Source organism: Macaca mulatta, chromosome 12, assembly GCF_049350105.2.
Source record: "Macaca mulatta isolate MMU2019108-1 chromosome 12, T2T-MMU8v2.0, whole genome shotgun sequence".
Lineage (NCBI taxonomy): Eukaryota > Metazoa > Chordata > Mammalia > Primates > Cercopithecidae > Macaca > Macaca mulatta.
In genome coordinates, this window is record NC_133417.1 from 116,174,423 (window position 1) to 116,196,931 (window position 22,509).

Below are 22,509 nucleotides of genomic sequence, written 5' to 3' on the forward strand. Positions count from 1 at the left end.
CCCTATTTTATTGGAAAACTCTTTTCTTCATAATCAAGGTTCACAGCAGAAGAATTTAATAATTCCTTAGTGACATTCTGCACTCTGACTCAAAAGGGCTTCTTTAAATGCTAATTCACCTTCCTTACAACAGTTTCCTTGAGCAAATTCCCTGAGTGGAATTCAGGTTGCTTCCTTAGAAGATGATTTCCTGATCTTCATTCAGAGAAGTCTCATTTCTAGCAGGAGTCTCAGGTGAGACTCTCATTTTACAATTTACTTTTATCTGCTCACTTAGAAGTAGATCACGTGATAGGACTTTTCCCAAGTCTTTTTATCAATGATGTGAGAAAGAACTCTAATGCTGTTAAGAATTTAATTATGCTCTAGAATAGATGTAAAGAAAATAATGGCTTTTGCAAAGCAAAATAGCCTTTTTTGTCAGTTTCAGTTCTAGTTTTGTTACTAAAAATATGCTTGTTGTTGCCTGGCATTCTGTCTTTAGGTATGCAACACAGTTTGTTTCTCCTGCATTTCCAAAACTGCTGACAACCGCTGTGGTAATCTTAGTTTCTTTAGGGTCTTGAGTTGAAGATGATAAAGTTATTAAAATGGACATGGTTGGGATGCCAGTTATATACAAGAGAAACTTCTAATCACATTTTTCTTAGGTTTTGATGGAGATAGTAACACAATTTTTAACAAAGAAAAGAAAATCAATGTTTTCACAGAAATAATTTCTCTTGGGACTTCTTGACATAGTTGTGACATGCAAAATAAAATGATGGATGCCTATTCTAAACTATTTCTACAACCAGACTTTTAATTTTCAATTAGAGACTGTATTTTGTTTGTTTTTGGTAAATCAAAGACTGGGCTGCAAATCAGGACCTCTGGGATTTGCTCTTGGCTTCACTGCAATATTATGTATTTTGGCAATTTATTATGTTCAATTTAATTCTTTGGGGTACACTTTGTATTTATCTCTAAATATGCAGGAATTTTACTTCCCAACAATGTAGAGAGCTCACTGGAAGTAAATTGGGTCTTGTAACACATTCATATTTCAGGGAGAATTTCCACAGATGTGGCACAGAGAAGATACTTGGTAATGTTTATTGAAAGAATAAATCAGAGGAGAAATGAATGAAAGAAGAATGATGAATGAACAATTTTATTAAATTGATGTCTTTATATACAAATATCTACCATACATAATCTTGTATGTTATGGTAGCTGCAATTAATCTGATGTCAAATTCTTTGCCACCTCTCTCCTTTTGAAACTGTGTACCCTGAGTGATTTATAGGACCAACTGGATACTGAAGTGATGTTCTTGGATTTCTCAAACTAGGTCATAAGAAGCCTTGAGTATCCCACCTGCCCAGCCGCCATGCCATGGAAAGCTCCAACCACACGGATAGACCATGTACTGGTTTTCTTTTTGGCCCTAGTTTAGCCCCCTGGTGAAAGCCAGTATCAATTTCTGGACATGTGTATCAGGATGAGTTCAATCAGGAAAGAGAAACCCTTCAATTATTTGAACCTGGAAAGTTTCACAGGATTGAAATAGTAAGGGATTGGCTAGTATGAAACAATCTAAAGATATAGGAATAGCAAATACAATATAAAATACAATAGCACATATTATATAGTATAATCTAGAACAATCATTACAACTGGTATTGAGATAGAGTATCAAAAGTAGAGCTGGCGCTCCGCTTCCACCACCCCCTCAAGAACCGCCCCCCCGCCCCCCACCTCGCCCCGCCAAGACCTCCTGCCCCCTGAACCTGGGCTGGGCTGAGATCCAATCCTTGTTCAATAAAGCATAGCTATTGAATGACAGAAAATTTCTGTAAATTGTCAGAAATCTGATACTAGGGATTCAGGGAAAGCTGTTCACAGGGAGATGTCTCATCGGAGGTGCTCGACTACAAAGTTCCCCAAGAAGTGTGCTGGGCAGAGCTGCTGCCACTGGGTACTGCAGATCAGCATGCACTGCAGGAATCAGGTGCTGGAGAAGCTGCAATAATGTAGAAAACTACTGAGTGAGCAACACTGGAACTAGAAAGCAAAACCCTTTTCTCTTGTAATAGCTCTCCAATGACTTCTATTGACCAAACTCCAATGGCATCTGGCAAACAGGAAAAACACTTTAAAAACCTAAATGCATTTCACAAAGCAGGCAAAAAGGGAGAATTTGGAGCTTAGTCAATACATTGATAACTGGTGCACTAGGTGAATTAGCTATCCTGGACTGGCTGCTCAGTTAAGCTCTCAGTCAGCTCCAGACCTGGCTGCTATCTAGCAGCTACTGCATCAGAAACCAAAAGTTAGAACCACCTGAGTCAACCCTCAGAACAATGAGAGATAATAGTGTATTATCACTTTAATTCACTATGTTCTGTGGTGGTTTTGTTACACAGCAATAGACAACTGGAACATATGTTATCCGGTGTCATAATTTGTTATATCTTCCTTTTCCTTTCCACCTTAAGGCAACCAGGAGACATTTGGCAATTTTGAAATTCTACTTTTCTAAGTCCCTAGTTACATTTTAGAGATTTGCTTTTCACAGATGGAAAAACGGCCTAAAAAAGACAATGCTGTTTATAACAAAGAGTTGTACCCCATATTCAACATTGCAATTTGGAGACCTTTTGGATTATATTTCAAGTGTTGAGAGAATGTTTTGTAGATAGCATTTCCTATGGAGTGGCCCAATAGTATATCTCAAAAATCGCATTATTTGTAATGAGCTGAAAAAGGCTTTACTCAGTGTACTGTCACTTCATATTACAAAAATTAAAGCAGCATCTATTAAGAAAATTGTATTTCTATAACATATGCAAGGAATTCTTGCCAAGAGTGTGAAATAAATACAAGTACCTTCTATGCTGTCTATACCTCAATAGAGACATATTAAAAGAGCTCAAATGGGTTTAAATATATGTCCTAATGGTAGATTCAAGGACATATGATGACTTAATAGTAAGAACCACTTTGAATTCATATGCTGGTAAAACTTATTCATACTCCGGGGTAGAGATTTGATCAGCACTTCACTCTTGGGAGACTACAATACAACAGAATCCTTGGGGTACTTATTTTCCTAGAAGCATTTGGCTTTTCCTGCCACTCTGTGCTGAAGCTTCATCACGGCCAGAGAATACAGACGATGATCATTTTCCTCTGGTCACTATAACCATTGAATTTAGTAGACTATGTTTTCCAGGCTTACACTGGTTTTCAAACCGAACCCATAGAGTCTGTGGGATTCCATAGGGTGGGTTGTTGTGAAGAGAAGATCTTAGTCGTTGAATTTTAATTTCAGCTTTTGTTATTTGTCTTATGATTGAGACATTCTCATCTTCCCACCATGAAAACCATGTTCTTACCTGCTTCCACACCCATTTTCTCCCTTTTCCCTCTTCTACACTAGAGAAACTGATCTCTGCAGGTGTATGTGAGAGTAGGGGAGAGGTTATTAATAATAACAATTCAGTATGTGGAAACTGAGACTATTCAAGGGAAAGTAGAATGTATGGGCATCCTATTTAATATAATTCCTTCTTACCTACTAAAAGACTTTACTTCCCCAGATAGCCTCATTCTTTCCTCCAACATCGGTCCCTACCGTTCCTCACTGTATCATTCCTATCATCATAAACGCATGCTATAATACATTTCCTGGTTTAAAAAACATCCTCTTATGCCTTTTCCACCCTGCCAGGTACAATCTAATCCCATTTCTAGATTTTCTTTAAAATTATATATATACACACACACTATATATATATTATATATATATTATATATATAGTGTGTGTGTATATATATAATGGAGCGTATGTTATGCAAATGTCTTAAAATGATGTATATCTTTTCCTTTCTACTAATTCTCCTTTCTAACAATTTATATAGCTAACATAATTTATATAATATATACTATATAATATATAAATGTATAATATATAATATATGTATAATTATATATTATATAAATCATTGGAAAAATATATAAATTTATATGTTTATATATTTATACTATATATTATATATAGTTCTTCTATATTATATAATTATATATATTATATAAAGTTCTTCTAAGCTCAGTCCTCAGCTGCCTTTTCTTTTCTTACTCTACCTCTGCCTAGTGATCTCATTCATTTCTATGACTTCCAAAGTCTCGTTTATATTATGGTGACTCACAGATTTATATTTCTCACTCACTATACATAATATATAGTATAAATATATAATATCTAGCATGTTGTGTATATGTATAATTTTAAAGCAAATCTAGAAATGGGATTAATTATATACTATATAATATACTATACATTATATAGTATACTACACTATATACCATATTCTATAGGGTATATTATATAGTATATGTATTTATATTATACTACTTATATTTACATATTAATATTTATAAATACAAATAATACATAAATATGTATTAATATAATATACATTTATAGTATATAGTATGTGTGTGCATAATATATAATATATACATATATAAGTAATATATAGTATGTATAATATATAATACTATAGTATATTATATGTAACATAATATGTAATGTATTTATAACATTTTATTATATATTGTAGATATACTATATATAATATATTGAATAATATATTGTGCATATATAGTTTAAGAAAAAATCTAGAAATGGGATTGGATAAATTATATACACTATATAATTATATATAAAGTATATATAACTATATGTAATTATACTATATATTTGTGTGTATATATATAATTTTAAACACACATAAAGTATACATACTACACACACACAGTTTCTACTCCTTTGTTTCCCAATTTATGTTGACCTACTTCAAAATTGACTTCCAAACCATATGTCAACTAAAATCTTTGTTAATCAATTGCCTACATGTGGACAAATATGATGGATGCTTTTCTGACATTCCCTTACTGGGTCTTCAACAGTGACTCACACAGATGACCATTTTCTCCTTGAAACACTTTCATCTCTCTGCTTCAGGAACAGCATGCTCTTCTTTACTTGTTACCACTTTATTTATTTGCATTTTCCTTTGCTATATTCTTATCTTCATAACTATTCATGTTAAAGTTCTTCTAAGCTCAGTCCTGGGCTGCCTTTTCTTTTCTTGCTCTACCTCTGCCTAGTGATCTCATTCATTTCTATGACTTCCAATGTCTCATATTATGGTGACTCACAGATTTATATTTCTCACTCAGACTTCTTTTCTGAGCTCTATATTTATATGTCCAACTTTCCTATTTGAATGTTTCAGATGAATTTCCAAATTTGCATGTTAAGAACAAAACCCATCCATTCCATTCACACTCTACACAATCTAATAATTCCCAGTGTTTCTATATTTCAAATAAATGGCACCATCACCATCCATTATGAAGGTTAGAAGTTTAAGATTAATTCTCGACCTCTTTCCCTAGCCCTTCATATTTCATCTACCTATGCCAGCTATGCCTTCAAAAAATAAATGTGCAAGCTATTCATGTCTTTCTTGGCACCACCTGACCACGTGAGTCCAAGCCTTTATCTATTGCTTAGACAATAAGAAGAGCTTAATTCCTTTTCCTTTTTCAACTTTTGCCTGTCCCCAGGTCCACTCTCCATACTTGAACCGTATCTATGTTTTAACAAATTTGTAGGAGATTGCGTTCATCATGTGCTTAAGACTTGTTTATGGGCCCTCATTGCCCTTAGAATAATGCCTAAATGGGTTCCCACCACCTCCAAGGCCTTCAGTGTTATGTCCCCATCTCCTCTTACACCCCTCTGTTCATCACATTTTATTCTGCAGCCCCACTGGCCTTCTGCCAGTTCCTAGAGGGCTCTACACACTTCCCCAGCTCAAGATACTCAAATGTGTTGCATTTATGGTTCGTTCTACCTGAAATGCTGTTTCTCAGATCTTTCTTATGTGACAAATTGAAAACAATCTAAGCACCAAAAAGGAATAGTTTGAATAAATTGTAGCCAATTCATACTATGACTTCATTTTATGAATACTAACCAGTCTTCAGCTGTTACAAGGATATGATGGAATCTTACATATTTTTATGAAAAAATGTCCAATCACATTAAGTTTAAAAGCAAGTCATTTGCAACTTCCAGACTCTACAATTATTTCAAAATAGGTTAAAATATGTTGCAGAAAATATGTAAAATGTGTAGTTTGTTTAAAATGTATAAAATATGTACTAAACATGTATAAAAACAAAAAGCTTTATATGTGTTTTTAAAGGCACAATAATAGTAGGAAAAGTTCCATACCAACTGCTAACAGAAATTACTGCCTTAGTAGCTGTGGGACTGTGTAATTGAAGGAAAGCTTATATTTCTTACACTATATACATTTGCTATTTTTTTAACCACAATATTCTTTTATTTATACATACACATGTAACATATGTAGTTTTACCAAATACATCGGTTTTTTTTACAAGACAAAGTAAATGCCATTTATATCACTCATAGATTTTTTTGACTAAAAATTCTGTCAAATTCTGGGAACTCCCTGAAGTCAGTTGCCTAACAGAAACAAGAGGTGTTATTATAAGACTTACCTCTTTTCATTAAATTTTTCTCAGTTGTGAGAGTCATAGCTATGAGTCCTTAAATTCCTTTTCCTTGGTATATATATTCTGTATGCCTTTCTTACTCTAAAGGATCTGTTAGTAACCCGTATTAACCTGTGATTTTTACACTATGATATTTGAGGCTGATGAAACAACTTTTTATGTGCTATCTCAGATATCAGCTATAAACTGCATAATTTAAGGACAACTGAACAGGTTTATATTTTTATAAAGCTCTCGAAAAGGAATTCACTTTTAAAAAAATGCATTATGCTTGCATAAACTTCTATGCCCCTATATCTGTTAAATGCAATCAGATCAGTCTTGTTTCTTTGTGTCTCCAGCACAGTGCACAAAACTGAATATTCTGACCTTTAGAAAATTTGCCAAGTCCAAATATTTTTATATATAATTAAAATTATCAGTTAACTGCTGAGGTTATATATTTCTTAAAGTCTAGAATTTTATCAAGTTACTTCCAATTCGGTGCCTGTAATAATTTATTACCAAAGCAACACAGGAAATAAATGTTCTCATACAATTAATAAATATATTATGTTTTTACATTCATTATAGTGAATAATGATATCTCTTCATTTTTTTCTTTTGAGTGTAGTTGTTAATTTCCCCACAAATTTCCACTTATTTTGTATTATTTCATATTTACCTATATGAAATGGAATGGACAGAGCATGAGTAGTGAAATTGAAACCAAAATTACATTCTATAGTTTTACTTGGTGAGGGGTAGGTTGATGAGAGGGAGGAGGAAGGGGAGGGGCAGTGATACTCTATTTGTTTCAGTTATTTATCTTAAAGCTGTTTCTGTATATTTAACTTTCTATGGTCAAATGATCTATTACATTTTATCTGTACAAAATATTGGAACTTTTTAAATTTTATAAGTACTAGAGAGATTTTTCACAATAGAATATCAAGTTTCTATGAAAGAAAAGTTTAAAGTTTCATACATTAGGAAGCAGGAGACATAATTATATCTATCACAAGGTTATCTTTGCTAATTTTTTTTTTTTTGTCATGGACTGAGCATTTTTCCCTTAACCAGGACTAGAGTGCAGTATTTGAACTAGGTATCTTATATGCAGTAAACGTCCAGATAATAGCATCAGTCTAAATGAGATAGATTATGGGGCAGTAATAAAGTATCATGAAATATTAGTAACATTATGTTTCACTTCTTACTCATATTCGTGTCCACTGCAGCCCAGCAGAGGGACCCACACATCATAGCACCTCAGGGATCCAGGGAAATACAGCATCCACCATCTTGAACATTGTCAGATGAGAAGGAATCTCTGGAGAGTCTCATCCTAAAAATTACATGCACGAATATAGAAATAAAACATGCCGTTATGTTCACAACTCATTGGCCAGAAGTAGTCACATGAGGGGTGCTTTGCTTACCCCTAATCACATGGGGACAGGTAAATACAATCCCAACACGAAATGCTGTGGTGAAGAGCCAGAAATACACAGTGGAGCAATAATGACTGTCTTGGTTTTCATGACCAAGAACTCCAAGGAGCAGAAAAATGTTATATTTCTTTTTCATATGTGTCTTTTTCTTTCTGTACCCTGAAACAGCAGACACTGACAGCTGGCAGGAGAAGAGGCATAGGAGTAAAGGACTCTCTGCAGCTTGCCTTAGGGTTTATTTAGTTATGCCAGCATTGAAACATTCAGATAATACACCAGAATGAATATGATACATGAACAGTTTCCTTTAGTCTCTTACTATTGGTTACCAAGAGCTTCATGTCCCTTCATTGCTCTTTTCCCCATTTCTAGCCACAGAACAGCCTCTCAATTGTGCAGTGGTGTTAGATATTACAGAATGTTAAGGAAAATGACAGTATTACAATATTCAAGTGAATGGTTTTACATTTATCTACTAAATATGATCTTTCTCAGCCCAGTCCAAGTGAAAAGTGCCCATTAAACAGTGTTATAATAGTAAATGTTTAACAAATAGGTTTCCAAATAAACCCAGATTTGTAAGGGTTGGTGTAAGTACTCTCACCATGACCAATTTTATTCTACTGACATGCTATCACTAAACACAGAATTGGGAAAAGATGTGCGCAATGGGCTTTTTGGCCACCTAATAGGAGTCGGCTCCAGCATGACACTGAGAGAAATAACTTTCATCATCTTTCTTAGTACATAGCTCAGTTTCCAAAATTACTCTCCATTTTTCATCTCTATTTGCACACCCACAAACACATGCATACGCATAAACACATACCTCACTAGGGAAAAACCCAATTCTAAAACACAGCATGGAAACTTTCAGTAAGAAACAGAAACCTTATCTTAATTGTTCCATTATGTTTAAAGCTATCTCTTAAACAATTTACATTAGTATTTTACATCATTATAGCAAGAACAGTTACTTTCCCATGATCACTCTCGCCTTAACTTCCCTTCCCCCTTCAGATCTCTTGGGAAAAAGAAAAATTTTTGACTCTGAACCATGTGTGTCTTTATGGCTGCTCCTTTTGCTACATACATATCCAGCTAAAGCTTTGATGGCAGTTTTTGTAAATATCTGTGTAAAGTATCTGTTGATTCCACAGGGAATGGGCATGTTTAACAGTTTCATTTACATCATGTTGTACCCTGTGAAGCTCATGAACCACAGCAGTGATTCCCTACCTCATATACAGACCCTGTGGTCTGACCTACCTTGGTAAACCACTACTCCAGCAGCTAGTCCAGACTCCTTGCTCTTTCCCAGATAACCACAATCACTCAGATCCTTGTACTTTGCTCGTGGAATTATCCTACTTCTAACACACCCACTTTCATCTGCTTTTCCAACACTTAACAAAACAGATCCTTATGTACAGTGTTGTCATTGTTACGACACCTCACTTCTATCTATAATTGTAGCTAACTCCCTTTGCAATGGCTTTATATCACACATCTTAAACTTCGCTAAAACTTCCCTTATATCATATTTATCAATATGTTCTATTTGTTTTCTATGAAATGACTTTATGAAAATCTTGCTTCTCAAAAAGATTATGCACTCTTGATATCAAGCACTGTAATTCTCTTCTGTCCCAATAACATTAAACAAGGAATTAGGTTGCTATCCAATCCTTTACAAATAAACAAAGTGCATACCAAAAGTATTATGTATTTCTTATGTCTTAAAAATGATACACTTGAGATCAGGGTTGCAAATCATTAGAGTGGCAAAATACACTTGAATACAAGTTATAATTTAATAACTATTAAGTATTGAATAAATTATAGAAATAAAATTAACTTAAAAAGTGATAACTTTAGAAATTTAGTTTATGGATTATCGTTCAATACACTTAGTTCATACGCTTTTTTTAAACCTTCATGCCAAGGCATCTTGTTGCCTGACTGGATAGAGGACCACTCTGAAACTAATTTTGTCTTAGTGTTAGTAACATTTTTTCTACTTACCTGCAATTATTTCTCTGCCTCTTCGAAAAGCAAAGTATTGAATTATATGGGGAAGCAAGTTTAGCGTTCCTAATGGAGAATCTCATGAAGTAAAAATGTGGGTTCTACTATTCTAGTGCATGTTAAAGTTGCTTGATCTAAATTTTAATCAACAGACATTTATTGGATGTCTTCAGGAAAGAGGGGGAATGGGAAATAAAGTTCAAAAGAGATGTCATATATGCCTTTCATTTTTAGAAACTTTTTATCAAACATGCAAAATCATAATGAGAACAAGTACACAAGAGCTAAAATGTTATAAAGGTAAATGATGTGTGGCACATCAAGAAAGCTTACATGAAGAGGCAGTTTTGAACCTAGTTCTGAAGGAGGAATAATAGATTTAAAAGAAGTATGTGAAAATTTGAAAATAAACATGGCAGAGGAAGAAACAAATATAAATCTATTTTTAGAGATAAAAGAAAAAATAATTGACTATTAGCTATTTATAAGATATTTAATGGTGATATTAAATATTGAGTATTATTTAATATAATTTTAAAAATTCAGACATATCCACTGAAGCATAGAGATCAGGTTGAAGAGTAAAAAAGATGCATATGGCTAGATTTGGCAATCCAGTACAGGTAAAATTTTCAAGTTCTTATCTGAGAAGATTAAATCAATAACAGAATCAATATAGGATTTTTAAGAGAAAGATACCACATAAAAATAACATCTAAATATTATACTGTTTATCATTTTATGTAGGATAATTTGATTAAAGATTTAATTAGGAAGCTCCATATAAGATTTGTCCATATATTAAACTTATATTTGATATATATGTCAAATATATATAATATGCATCAAATATATATATTTATCATTTACCAATTTATATACATATATATATCCCTCTCTTGTTGACACAATTATTCACTCAACACTTACATAATGCCAAGGAAGAACAAAAAAATTTCTTTGTTGAACTGGCATCTACGGTTTGTCTTCCTACCTTCACTTTCAGAGAATGCAGAGCTAAATTTAGAGTTTAATCATAGTAATTATTTAAGTCAGAATTTCTGTTGTGACTATTTCTGCATATATATATATATATATAACTACATATATATAGTTTTTCTTACTGACATAGGAACTATCTTAAATACATAGATATTTGCATTTGTATTTATAATCTTTAAGGAAGATAACATTATAAAGAATCAATCTTCACTCACCTCCCCCACAAATACATATACTTTCTGTGAGAAAATAGAGGCATTTTGCAAGTCATTCACTCTTTCAATGCCCTCATCAGCTCCACCCCAGGCACCCAAATTGATTTTAAAAAGTTAACTGTTTAGGTTCATTTTGAATAATTACAAGATTTAAAGGCAAAGATAATATTCTTTTATTTACCACATATCTCTTTAAATTGTTCTACCTTAAACATAAAATTCATGTAATAGGAAGCAAAACATACTTAAAGTTAGCTGTTAAAATGATAGTCAATACCCTTTGGGTATATATACCCAGTAAAGGAATGGCTGGTTCAAATGGTATTTCTAGTTCTAGATCCCTGAGGAATCACCACACTGTCTTCCACAATGGTTGAACTAGTTTACAGTCCCATCAACAGTGTAAAAGTGTTCCTATTTCTCTACATCCTCTCCAGCACCTGTTGTTTCCTGACTTTTTAATGATTGCCATTCTAACTGGTGTGAGATGGTATCTCATTGTGGTTTTGATTTCCATTTCTCTGATGGCCAGTGATGATGAGCATTTTTTCACGTGTCTGTTGGCTGCATAAATGTATTCTTTTGAGAAGTTTCTGTTCATATCCTTTGCCCACTTTTTGATGGGGTTGTTTGTTTTTTGCTTGTAAATTTGTTTGAGTTCTTTGTAGATTCTGGATATTAGCCCTTTGTCAGATGAGTAGATTGCAAAAATTTTCTCCCATTCTGCAGGTTGCCTGTTCACTCTGATGGTAGTTTCTTTTGCTGTGTAGAAGCTCTTTAGTTTAATTAGATCCCATTTGTTAATTATGGCTTTTGTTGCCATTGCTTTTGGTGTTTTAGACATGAAGTCTTTGCCCATGCCTAAGTCCTGAATGGTATTGCCTAGGTTTTCTTCTAGGGTTTTTATGGTTTTAGGTCTAACATTTAAGTCTCTAATCCATCTTGAATTAATTTTCATATAAGGTGTAAGGAAGGGATCCAGTTTCAGCTTTCTGCTTATGGCTAGCCAGTTTTCCTAGCATCACTTACTAAATAGGGAATCCTTTCCCCATTTCTTGTTTTTGTCAGGTTTGTCAAAGATCAGATGGTTGGTGATGTGTGGTATTATTTCTGAGGACTCTGTTCTGTTCCATTGGTCTATATCTCTGTTTTGGTACCAGCACCATGCTGTTTTGGTTACTGTAGCCTTGTAGTATACTTTGAAGTCAGGTAGCATGATGCCTCCAGCTTTGTTCTTTTGACTTAGGATTACTTTTGCAATGTGGGCTCTTTTTTTGGTTCTATATGAACTTTAAAGCAGTTTTTTCCAATTCTGTGAAGAAAGTCATTGGTAGCTTAATGGGGATGGCATTGAATCTATAAATTACCTTGGGCAGTATGACCATTTTCACGATATTGATTCTTCCTATCCATGAGCATGGTATGTTCTTCCATTTGTTTGTGTCCCCTTTTATTTCATTGAGTAGTAGTTTGTAGTTCTCCTTAAAGAGGTCCTTCACAGCCCTTGTAAGTTGAATTCCTAGGTATTTTATTCTCTTTGAAGCAATTGTGAATGGGAGTTCACTCATGATTTGGCTCTCTGTTTGTCTGTTACTGGTGTATAAGAATGCTTGTGACTGTTGCACATTGATTTTGTATCCTGAGACTTTGCTGAAGTTGCTTATCAGCTTAAGGAGATTTTGGGCTGAGACAATGGGGTTTTCTAAATATACAATCATGTCATCTGCAAACAGGGACAATTTGACTTCTTCTTTTCCTAACTGAATACCCTTGATTTCTTTCTCTTGCCTGATTGCCCTAGCCAGAACTTCCAACACTATGTTGAACAGGAGTGGAAGAGAGAGGGCATCCCTGTCTTGTGCCAGTTTTCAAAGGGATTTTTTCCAGTTTTTGCCCATTCAGTATGATATTGGCTGTGGGTTTGTCATAAATAGCCCTTATTATTTTGAGATATGTTCCATCAATACCGAATTTATTGAGAGTTTTTAGCATGAAGGGCTGTTGAATTTTGTCAAAGGCCTTTTCTGCATCTATTGAGATAATCATGTGGTTTTTGTCTTGGGTTCTGTTTATGTGCTGAATTACATTTATTGATTTGTGTATGTTAAACCAACCTTGCATCCCAGGGATGAAGCATTTTTGGTGGATGATGGATAAGCTTTTTTATGTGCTTCTGGATTCGGTTTGCCAGTATTTTATTGAGGATTTTTGCATCAATGTTCTTCAGCTGAAAACCATCATTCTCAGCAAACTCTATCGCAAGAACAGAAAACCAAACACCTCATGTTCTCACTCATAGGTGGGAATTGAACAATAAGAACACTGAATTGAATAGTGAGAACACTTGGACACAGGAAGTGGAACATCACACCCCGGGGCCTGTCGTGGGGTAGGGGAAGTGGGTAGGGATAGCATTAGGAGATATACCTAATGTAAATGACGAGTTAAGGGGTGCAGCATACCAACATGGCATATGTAACAAACCTACACGTTGTGCACATGTACCCTAGAACTTAAAGTGTAAGAAATTTTTTTTAAAAAAACGATAGTATCATTCAGATGATCTGACACGATAGCATCATTCAAAAAATCTAAACAAAATTTGGCTTAATTTTTATTCCTTCCCTTTAGGGGGTAGCACAACATCATTTGACAGGTCTCTCCTCAAATTCTTGGGGAAATAAACTGAAAGCTTATGTGGTTGAAGAAAGTGAGCAGGTCTTCCAGTCTTCCGTTATTAGGCAACTTCTTTAGATTCTCTCACTTGGTTGATACTTGCATGTTCCATTTGAAAACAGCTATCTCTCGGACAGTACTAGCTACCTCTGCGCTAAACTCAAGGGAGCCCTACAGCTCCAGATCCCCAGAAATTAGTTTAGAGTCTCCATACACTCATTTCTATGCCTGCCGTTCTTTTCACTAATTCATAATTGAAGCATACATCAATCTGTGTCATTCTAGAAAAGCTGCCCGTGACTTTCAGTGTCCTGGGATCCAGTCATACTCTCTCAAACCGAACAACCTGCACCATCTTCAACTCTTCCCTTCCAGGAAGCCAGATTAATATTTTGGTAGGTTTAACCTTTCCAAGCAAAGTTTTCAGCATTGGTGGCATAGGAATGTGGGGAGAGGTACTATCTCACAAGCAACTAGAATGCATATTCTATTAGACAGCTTTTATTTTCTCCATTTTTTTTTGTTCACTCTTGTGTCTACAGTATCAAGGACAGTGACTTCACGTAACAGCTACTCAGTAAATATCTGAAGGAAGGGAGGAATAGAAAGGACAAAACTCAGACACACAAAGTCATGGTAGTCTGAAGCATTCATAGCAATGTACAAATTTAACATCTCAATAGATGATCTGATTACAATCAAATTTGGAATCGAAAAGATCTTTCAATATTAGTAGTATAGTGGTTCTTCAGCATAAGAGAAGTGGTCAAGCAGGGCACACTTGGAAATAACTATTGTCAGTTTTGCTCAAGCACAATGACTGGAGGATACTACTAGCATTTAATGCCCCAGTAGCTAAGCCTGCTAACTATGCTGCAATGTGTAACAAAGTCCTGTACAACGAAGACTTCTTGCACAAATCTGGTAGCACTCCAGTTGAAAAATGCTTAGGTATTCCTAACCCATCCTTATACTTAAGTTCTCCATATTTAAGCACCATAGAGTGGTCTTCTAGGTTGTAGACCTAGGCCTAAGCACTCCTTCTGATGGAAGTCATGCTAATTCCAAGCTTGTTCCTTCCTTTGAGAGCTCTGATGATCAGAGTGAGGTACAACTGCAGAGTGGAAAGCACAGAGTCAGATGCACACGAGTTTAATAAACTCCAACATTTTTCTTTCCAGCCTATATTAACTACAAATCTTTGTCTACGTAGCTTCCTAATTCTGCATTAATTCTTCTACTTGACATCTCATCAGCATACAAAGATAGCTTGTATATTCCTATGTGAATCATCTTTATTCCCAACTAAGCAATCATTTTATTTTTCATAATTTTATTTGGCTCCTATCATTCTACTTTGCCTCTTCCTAAGACTTAAAAATTTATGTAAATGCTACTTAAAGCATAATGCCCTGAATTAAACCAAATATTCCAGGTGAATCTGAAATTACATAGAAAATAGTAAAATTCTCATTTGGATCATTCTAGTTATCTGACTACCTTTAATGCTTCTTTTAATTATTTTATCAATTTTTGTATTCCTCCCACCTTATTCTTTATTTATGATGTGCTTAATATAGACAAAGATCCTTGAGTTGCTCTTTTTCCCACATGTCCTACTACTAAGCCACACTTCTATAGTCTTATGTTTGTAGAGTTCTATTTTTGGACCTAACTTTATTCTTTTTAATATATTTTTATTTGACAAAATGTATATATTTGTTGTTTTGAAATACGTATACATTGTGGACTGGCCTTAATTTTATTCTTTTTATTCTCATTTTATTGAAATCCTTTAATTAGTTCAGTCTGAAAAAAATGTTTTCTTCAACTAATTTTCTGACTATCTCAGTATTACCTATAAATGTTATGTATATACAAATCATAAGTTGCTTCAATGAAAACCCAGATGATTTTTATTACAGCAATGCCCAGTGAGAGCCATATGACTGACAAGCCACAGGACTCTATTTCAAATGACATACAATTATTTTCTCACTGAGGTACTTATCTAAAGATTTTTTCCCTCAAAACAACCTCTATCACTCCATTCTGGCTGAAAAGACATTACATATTTTATCAAGTATCTAGCTGAGTTCCAAATATAACTTCCCCCTCCATATTCTAGGCTTAACAATTTATGTGTTTTAAAACAGAAGAGAAGGGAATTTGATAGGAATTTGGCTTCTGCTATATCCTGGTAATTACTGATTCTTCTCTCCTTGCTGTTCACAAACCGTGTTTTTATTAGTGTTTGAGAATCTTGCCTATGATCAAAGTCCAGTTCACTAGGCTATAGGTTGTTAAAAAAAAAAAAAAAAGTTCACCACTTTTTAAAAATTAAAGGGTATATGTCTATCTCCAATCCTTTTTAGGCTTCTCTCATTATCCTAGATTTTCCATTATCATAAAAAGTAGTTCCGTAATCTTGGCTGGAATTCAGTTGGTTTCCTAAAAATGTAAATAGTCTGGACCTAGGAGAACAAGCCCATTTCAAGAAATACTCTCTCTGGGGATTTATTCTCTGGTTTTGGACTTTAGTTCTTTAGTACTAATATAGTTCTTTATACTCTGAAGAGATCTCTTTTTAACTGAAAATGCAGCAGCTAAACCGACAACAAGCAGTCTTGCTTTCTCTGGGTCATCTAGGGTAACACAGTGACTAAAAGGCTTTGAAATCACAACACTAGGTTCCCATCAAACTATACCATACTCCACCATTTGCTAGCAGCGTAATCTTGGGCAATTGAGTTACCTTCACTGAATTACAGTTTTCTCATCTGCAAAGTACAGATAATCCTATCACATATGGTTATGGTTAAGTATTCACTATTATGGACATCAAGTTCATAACACAGTAGCTGTCACTTAGACGTCATTGCTCTTTTCGTCAATGTTAAATGAAACATCCATTTATTCTAATCTTTGATTAACTCCTTGCTTTGCTCACACAATGTTAAAATTTTGAATATATTTCACTACATTTTAATCAAAAGAAGATGGCATATTTTGTATACTTCTCTGTATTAATGGTAGAGAAAATGTTAACTCACTAGGAAATAATTAGGAATATTTGATGGGAATTCCAAAGAACAGAAAAAGACAGCTGAATTTACATCTTGTGGAAACAAAGATGAACTTTGCCTACTTCTCAATTTTGGCCACATGTTCTTCCTCCTTCATTTGTGCAAGAACAAGATGCTTTGTGCATTGATGATTTGAGTAATAAAATAACTGTGAATGGTTATATATTTTGTGGAGGAAAAAATGACTTCAGGAGCCAGCATATTAACTTTTAAATATTAGCACAGGGCTTTATTGTGAGGACTGAAATAAACTGAATATTTCCACCTGGAGAGTAGTAAGTCAAAATATTTCTAATTCTGCCCTTAACAATATCTTTTCTCTCCTTATTTCAAACAGAAAAGTAAAATTTTCTGAAAAAAAAAATTGAATAAAATATTTAGGGTCTCGCTTCCTTTCCAACTTGGACTCGGCAGAATGGCTCCCTCAAAGAAGGGTGGCGAGAAGAAAAAGGGCCCTTCTGCCATCAACGAGGTAGTGACCCGAGAATACACCATCAACATTCACAAGCGCATCCATGGAGTGGGCTTCAAGAAGCGTGCCCCTCGGGCACTCAAAGAGATTCGGAAATTTGCCATGAAGGAGATGTGAACTCCAGATGTGCGCATTGATACCAGGCTCAACAAAGCTGTCTGGGCCAAAGGAATAAGGAATGTCCCATACCGAATTCGTGTGCTTCTGTCCAGAAAACGTAATGAGGATGAAGATTCACCAAATAAGCTCTATACTTTGGTTACCTATGTACCTGTTACCACTTTCAAAAATCTACAGACAGTCAGTGTGGATGAGAACTAATCGCTGATCGTCAAATACATCAAATAAAGTCATAAAATTGAAAAAAAAAATTTAGGGTCTCTAGAAGTAGAAGATATGGGACAAAAGGCCAAGATGCAGGAACAGGGGATTCCTTGAAATCTCTTTTGTGACACAATCAAAGAACACTGTTGACTTTGAAAAAGTGATGGGGATTTCAGATCAAATAAGATGGACTGGGTCGTACTACCTGTGTTGAAAACGTTCTTTGTGAATGATCCAAAAGAAGTTTAAAGTCTTAATGTTTTTCATTTGAAAATTGAAACAACACCCCTGAGTTTCTCTATCATCTTTTCTCAGTGGCCATACTGTAAAGGACTGTATTAAAAATGAAGTCCTTGTTGTCCTGCGCTAAGCCTTATGGCATGGAGTTTCCTTAAAGTCGAATTCTAAAAGATCTGTTAATCATATCTACATCTACCTACCTATCTATTTCAATCTAATTTTTCTATTAGTAAAAATATAAACATGTATACACTTAAATCCCCAGATAATTTTTATGAGTATCTCTTTTTTTCTTTTTTGGCCGGGATTCTGAGACTATGATAAAAATGATATAAAATCACTATTAGAATAAATGAGCTATAGATTCTGATTATTTTTATTTAAGAAACAGGTATAATTGTGGTTTTTCAGTCAGTATCTTTTGAACGATGAAGGTTTAATGGGAGAATGAATAATCTACTTGAACCAAGAAAATGGGCCCTGAATGTTAATATTGTGCTTTTTGTCTTGGCTTTGTGTGATGAGCCATTTGTAATTTTTAGAAAGCTGCTTGAGAGGACAAATGTAATAAGGTCTTGAACCCCTAGGTAGAAAAGCACTATATAATTACATCTTTAAAATATTATTACCATAGTTTTGTCCTAAAATTGTTGTTACTTACGGGGAAACTTTTTAGTAGGGACATCTTTTAGTAGGTGAATCCCCCTGGTTACACTGCTTCTTCCCATTCTGTCCGGAAGTGTTTTAAATGAACTGAAAATGGTTTCTCAGTAAAGCAGAGTGTCTTCCTTTAGGAAGCAGCCGGGTTAGGAGCACTTGACCTTTCTGAGTTGGGTATGCAGAAATTGCCAATAAAGATTTTATAGGAAAAGAAAGTGAGCTGACTGAAAATTCTGTCTCTTAAAGCTTTAGATACTTTTGTTTGCTTTATTTGCTCCAATTAACAAGGTTAAACTCTGGAATCTATAACAAAGACAATGCCCTTTTGAAATTGGTATATTTAGGAATAGGAGTTAGATGATAGTTGTGGTTTGTAGGAGATAAGATTGCTTCTTTCTGAAATAATCTATTTATTTCAATAAATATTAACTGAATATACTTTGTGCTAATTACTGACAACACGATGGCAAACAAAACCTGAAGGTTATGTTCTAGTAGCAAGACAGATTCTAATCAGAGGTAGTATTGTAATCATTTCAACTACCATGAAGGAGAAGTACAGCATTATGAGAACATACAACAGGTGTCCTGATCTCATAGGAGAGGTGGCGGTGTTTAGGGAAGATTTTCCTAAAGAATATACATCTGAGTAAGTGAATATTATTATTATCTCATCATTTTTAACATAAGGCATTTTGCATCTAATCATGTTTTTCTTCCCCAAATACCTCCTGAGATAGGTTTAATAACAAATGCTTAATTATAAGACAAGAACAAGAGAAATTACGTTACATTGGAATTTTTCAACCCCCTCTCTAGCTTGCGGAGGCATTATATATGTTTTGGTTTGGCATTACAAAATATTAATATAATTGGCTCAATGGTGAGCACTTAAATTTTACTCCTTAAGAATGCCATTGGAATTAAACTGAGTCCTGCCATATTCTTTTGTTCTCATGTTGTGAATACTAGAAACACCAGCTTTGATACTATTTCATCTACTGGTTAAAGATAAGAAAGACAGTAATACAATGTTTTATAAACAATTCTATGGAATTTTTCCCACATGAAAATAAAACAGAAGTGGTCTCAGTATTCTTATTAGCAGTTTCAGAATGTAGCCAAAAGCTCTATTCATAGACACAGGTCCTTCAATGCCTGCAAATGCCTCTAGAGTGGACTGTGTTTCACTTCTTCTTGTGGGAAAAGTTTCCATTGCCATTGGATTGGATTATGTCTGTTCTGCAAATAGTGAGGTTCATTTCCGTTTCTGTCATTCGGATATCTTTCATGAGTTTTCTTTTCCATTTTTAAAACACAAGGCACATGAAAGATGCTATATAAAATCAAATTCATTTTTATAATCTCTGATGGCATCTTCATCCTGTAACTGCTATTCTGGGATTTTGTAGCCATAACACAAAAAACAGCAATCAACAGCGGAGTGCAAGATGAGATTAGAATTGCTGTGCCTGATCATCCAATCAGACACTGCAGCTTCAGTTGAACACATGCTTTGCCTATAACTGTCCCTTTGCAGAAATTACGAATAACCTTTTAATGCCCATCTATAATCAGTGTAACTTAATTTTGTTTTTTTCACTCCAGAGTTCAATCAGAATCCCAAAAAAGGTCAGCATTTTTGAGTTGAAATGAGACTACTCTGCACCAATTTAGGCATGTTAGAAACCTTAAAGTTTCTGTGGAGGAAAATTTCAAAAATGGTAAAACCAATTCTGTTGAGACTTTCACATTCCTATTAGATTTATAAAGTAAGTCCATATGTACAACTAAAAATGATGATGAATAAATATAACTAGTCATGATTAATTTTTTTATAAAAGGTTCTTAATAATAATAATATTATTATTACAAAGACTTGTGGTCTAAAGCTACCCAAATTTTTAACCTGCCTGTAAATTCTATGTACATTTCCCAATGCAGAAACCAGGATTAAATGATTTGCACAAGGTCACAAAGCAATGTAGCAGCAAGTCAAAGACTGTAATTCAGCCTCCTCATTTGTATGGTTTGATCAGCATAATCAGCTCTACTACCTCCCTGAATTAGATAAGGTTATCTCTTGCTGTAAAAATGCTATGCTCACAGACCACTTTGATTCCCTTTCCAAGGTCAAAAGTAATCCCATTAGGATAGGTTAGGAATAGTAAGATAATCCTTTTGATCTCAATTTGTAGTGTTATACAGTGTAATTCTTTCTCCAACTCATCTATTACTTTATTCAATGAATATTTATTAAGATATATATCAAATACTATACTTGGCTCTAGTTAGGTTTGTAAATCTATTTTAAAAATTATTAGAAAGTTAAATCGCTTATATATGAAGTTTTTAGTTGAACATATGAAAAAAAGGAAAAGTAACATTTTTGCCTGACAGTCTTCAAATCAGTTTTTGGGTTTTTTTGTTTGTTGTTTGTTTGGTTTTTGGCTTAAGAATGGAGGGATTTTTAGGATTCCCTTTCCTACTTTATTGTCTTTGTCTATGTAATGGCTCTTTCAGTTCCTAAAATTTATCCGACAGCTGAGGGTTATAATCAGACACCACAAATTGACTAAGACACTTTGTGCATTTGCTCTGGATAAAATGGTACTATGACTTGTGACACCAAAGCAGGTGGAAAAGAGAATAAGGCAAAAGGCAAGTCTGGAAATACTGGTAAACCATTCTTCTGGCTGTTTTTTTTTTTTTTTTTTTTTTGAAAAGAAGTTTCACTCTCATTTCCCAGGCTGGAGTGCAATGGCGTGATCTGGGCTCACTGCAACCTCCGCCTCCTGGATTCAAGAAATTCTCCTCCCTCAGCCTCTGGACTAGCTGCGATTACAGGCACCCGCCACCACCCCCTGCTAATTTTTGTATTATAGTAGAGATGGGGTTTCACCATGTTGGCCAGACTGGTCTCGAACTCCTGATCTCAGGGAATCTGTCTGCCTCAGCCTCCCAAAGTGCTGGCATTAGAGGTGTGAGCCACCACGCCCGGCCTGGTAAACCATTCTAAACTTTTAAAACTTGACAAAATAATTCAACCTATTCTTTCCCAAACACCTGCCTGCCCCATAAAAAACTGGTAATAACCCAATTATGACACACCCTGATTTTGTGTTTTGAAGAGATTAAACAAATTTTAATGTCAGTGGGGAGTTAGTCACTGACCTTTTTCAATAGCCTTCTAACAGCCCAGGAGGTCGAGGCTTCAGGGAGCTGTGATCACACCACCTGGGTGACACAGGGAGACTTGTCTCAAAAAAGAAAAAGGAACAAAAAGTCCTCAGAGTTAATCACTCACATTCTGTGCTTTTGTCTTTGTTAATGAGTTTGTTAGTGTTTGCATGGTCCCATTGCTGCATTTATAAAGGAGTCATAAAAACTTACTGCGAGATGTATGTGATGTTTATGTGTATTTCTTTGCTAGACTAGTTTGGGTTTTGAAAACTATTCTTTTATTCATGTCTGTATTTCTAAGCCCTAGTACAATGCCTGCCACATGATAGTTACCAATAAATAATTGTGAATGGAATAAAATGAGTTAAATTGATTTGAACTCTAACATTTTCCTCTGAGGTAACTAAACTTACAAGATAAACAGTAACTTGCTAGGCAAGTTGTGGCAGTATGTCAATGGATGCCAGTACGGAAGACTTAGAAACCAATACTACCTATACTGTGCTTTCGATCCTCATACTACTAGTACTTCCTATGACCAGCTTCTCTTCTTCCAGCAGATCCTTGGGAAGAATTGTACAATGCTTAGC

At 34.6% G+C, this 22,509-nt stretch overlaps 1 pseudogene; it reads left to right on the plus strand.

Annotated features, from left to right (window-relative positions):
• The first annotated feature begins 17,421 nt into the window (after positions 1–17,421).
• Positions 17,422–17,867, plus strand: LOC711890 (large ribosomal subunit protein eL31 pseudogene; annotated as a pseudogene).
• The last annotated feature ends 4,642 nt before the right edge of the window (positions 17,868–22,509 follow it).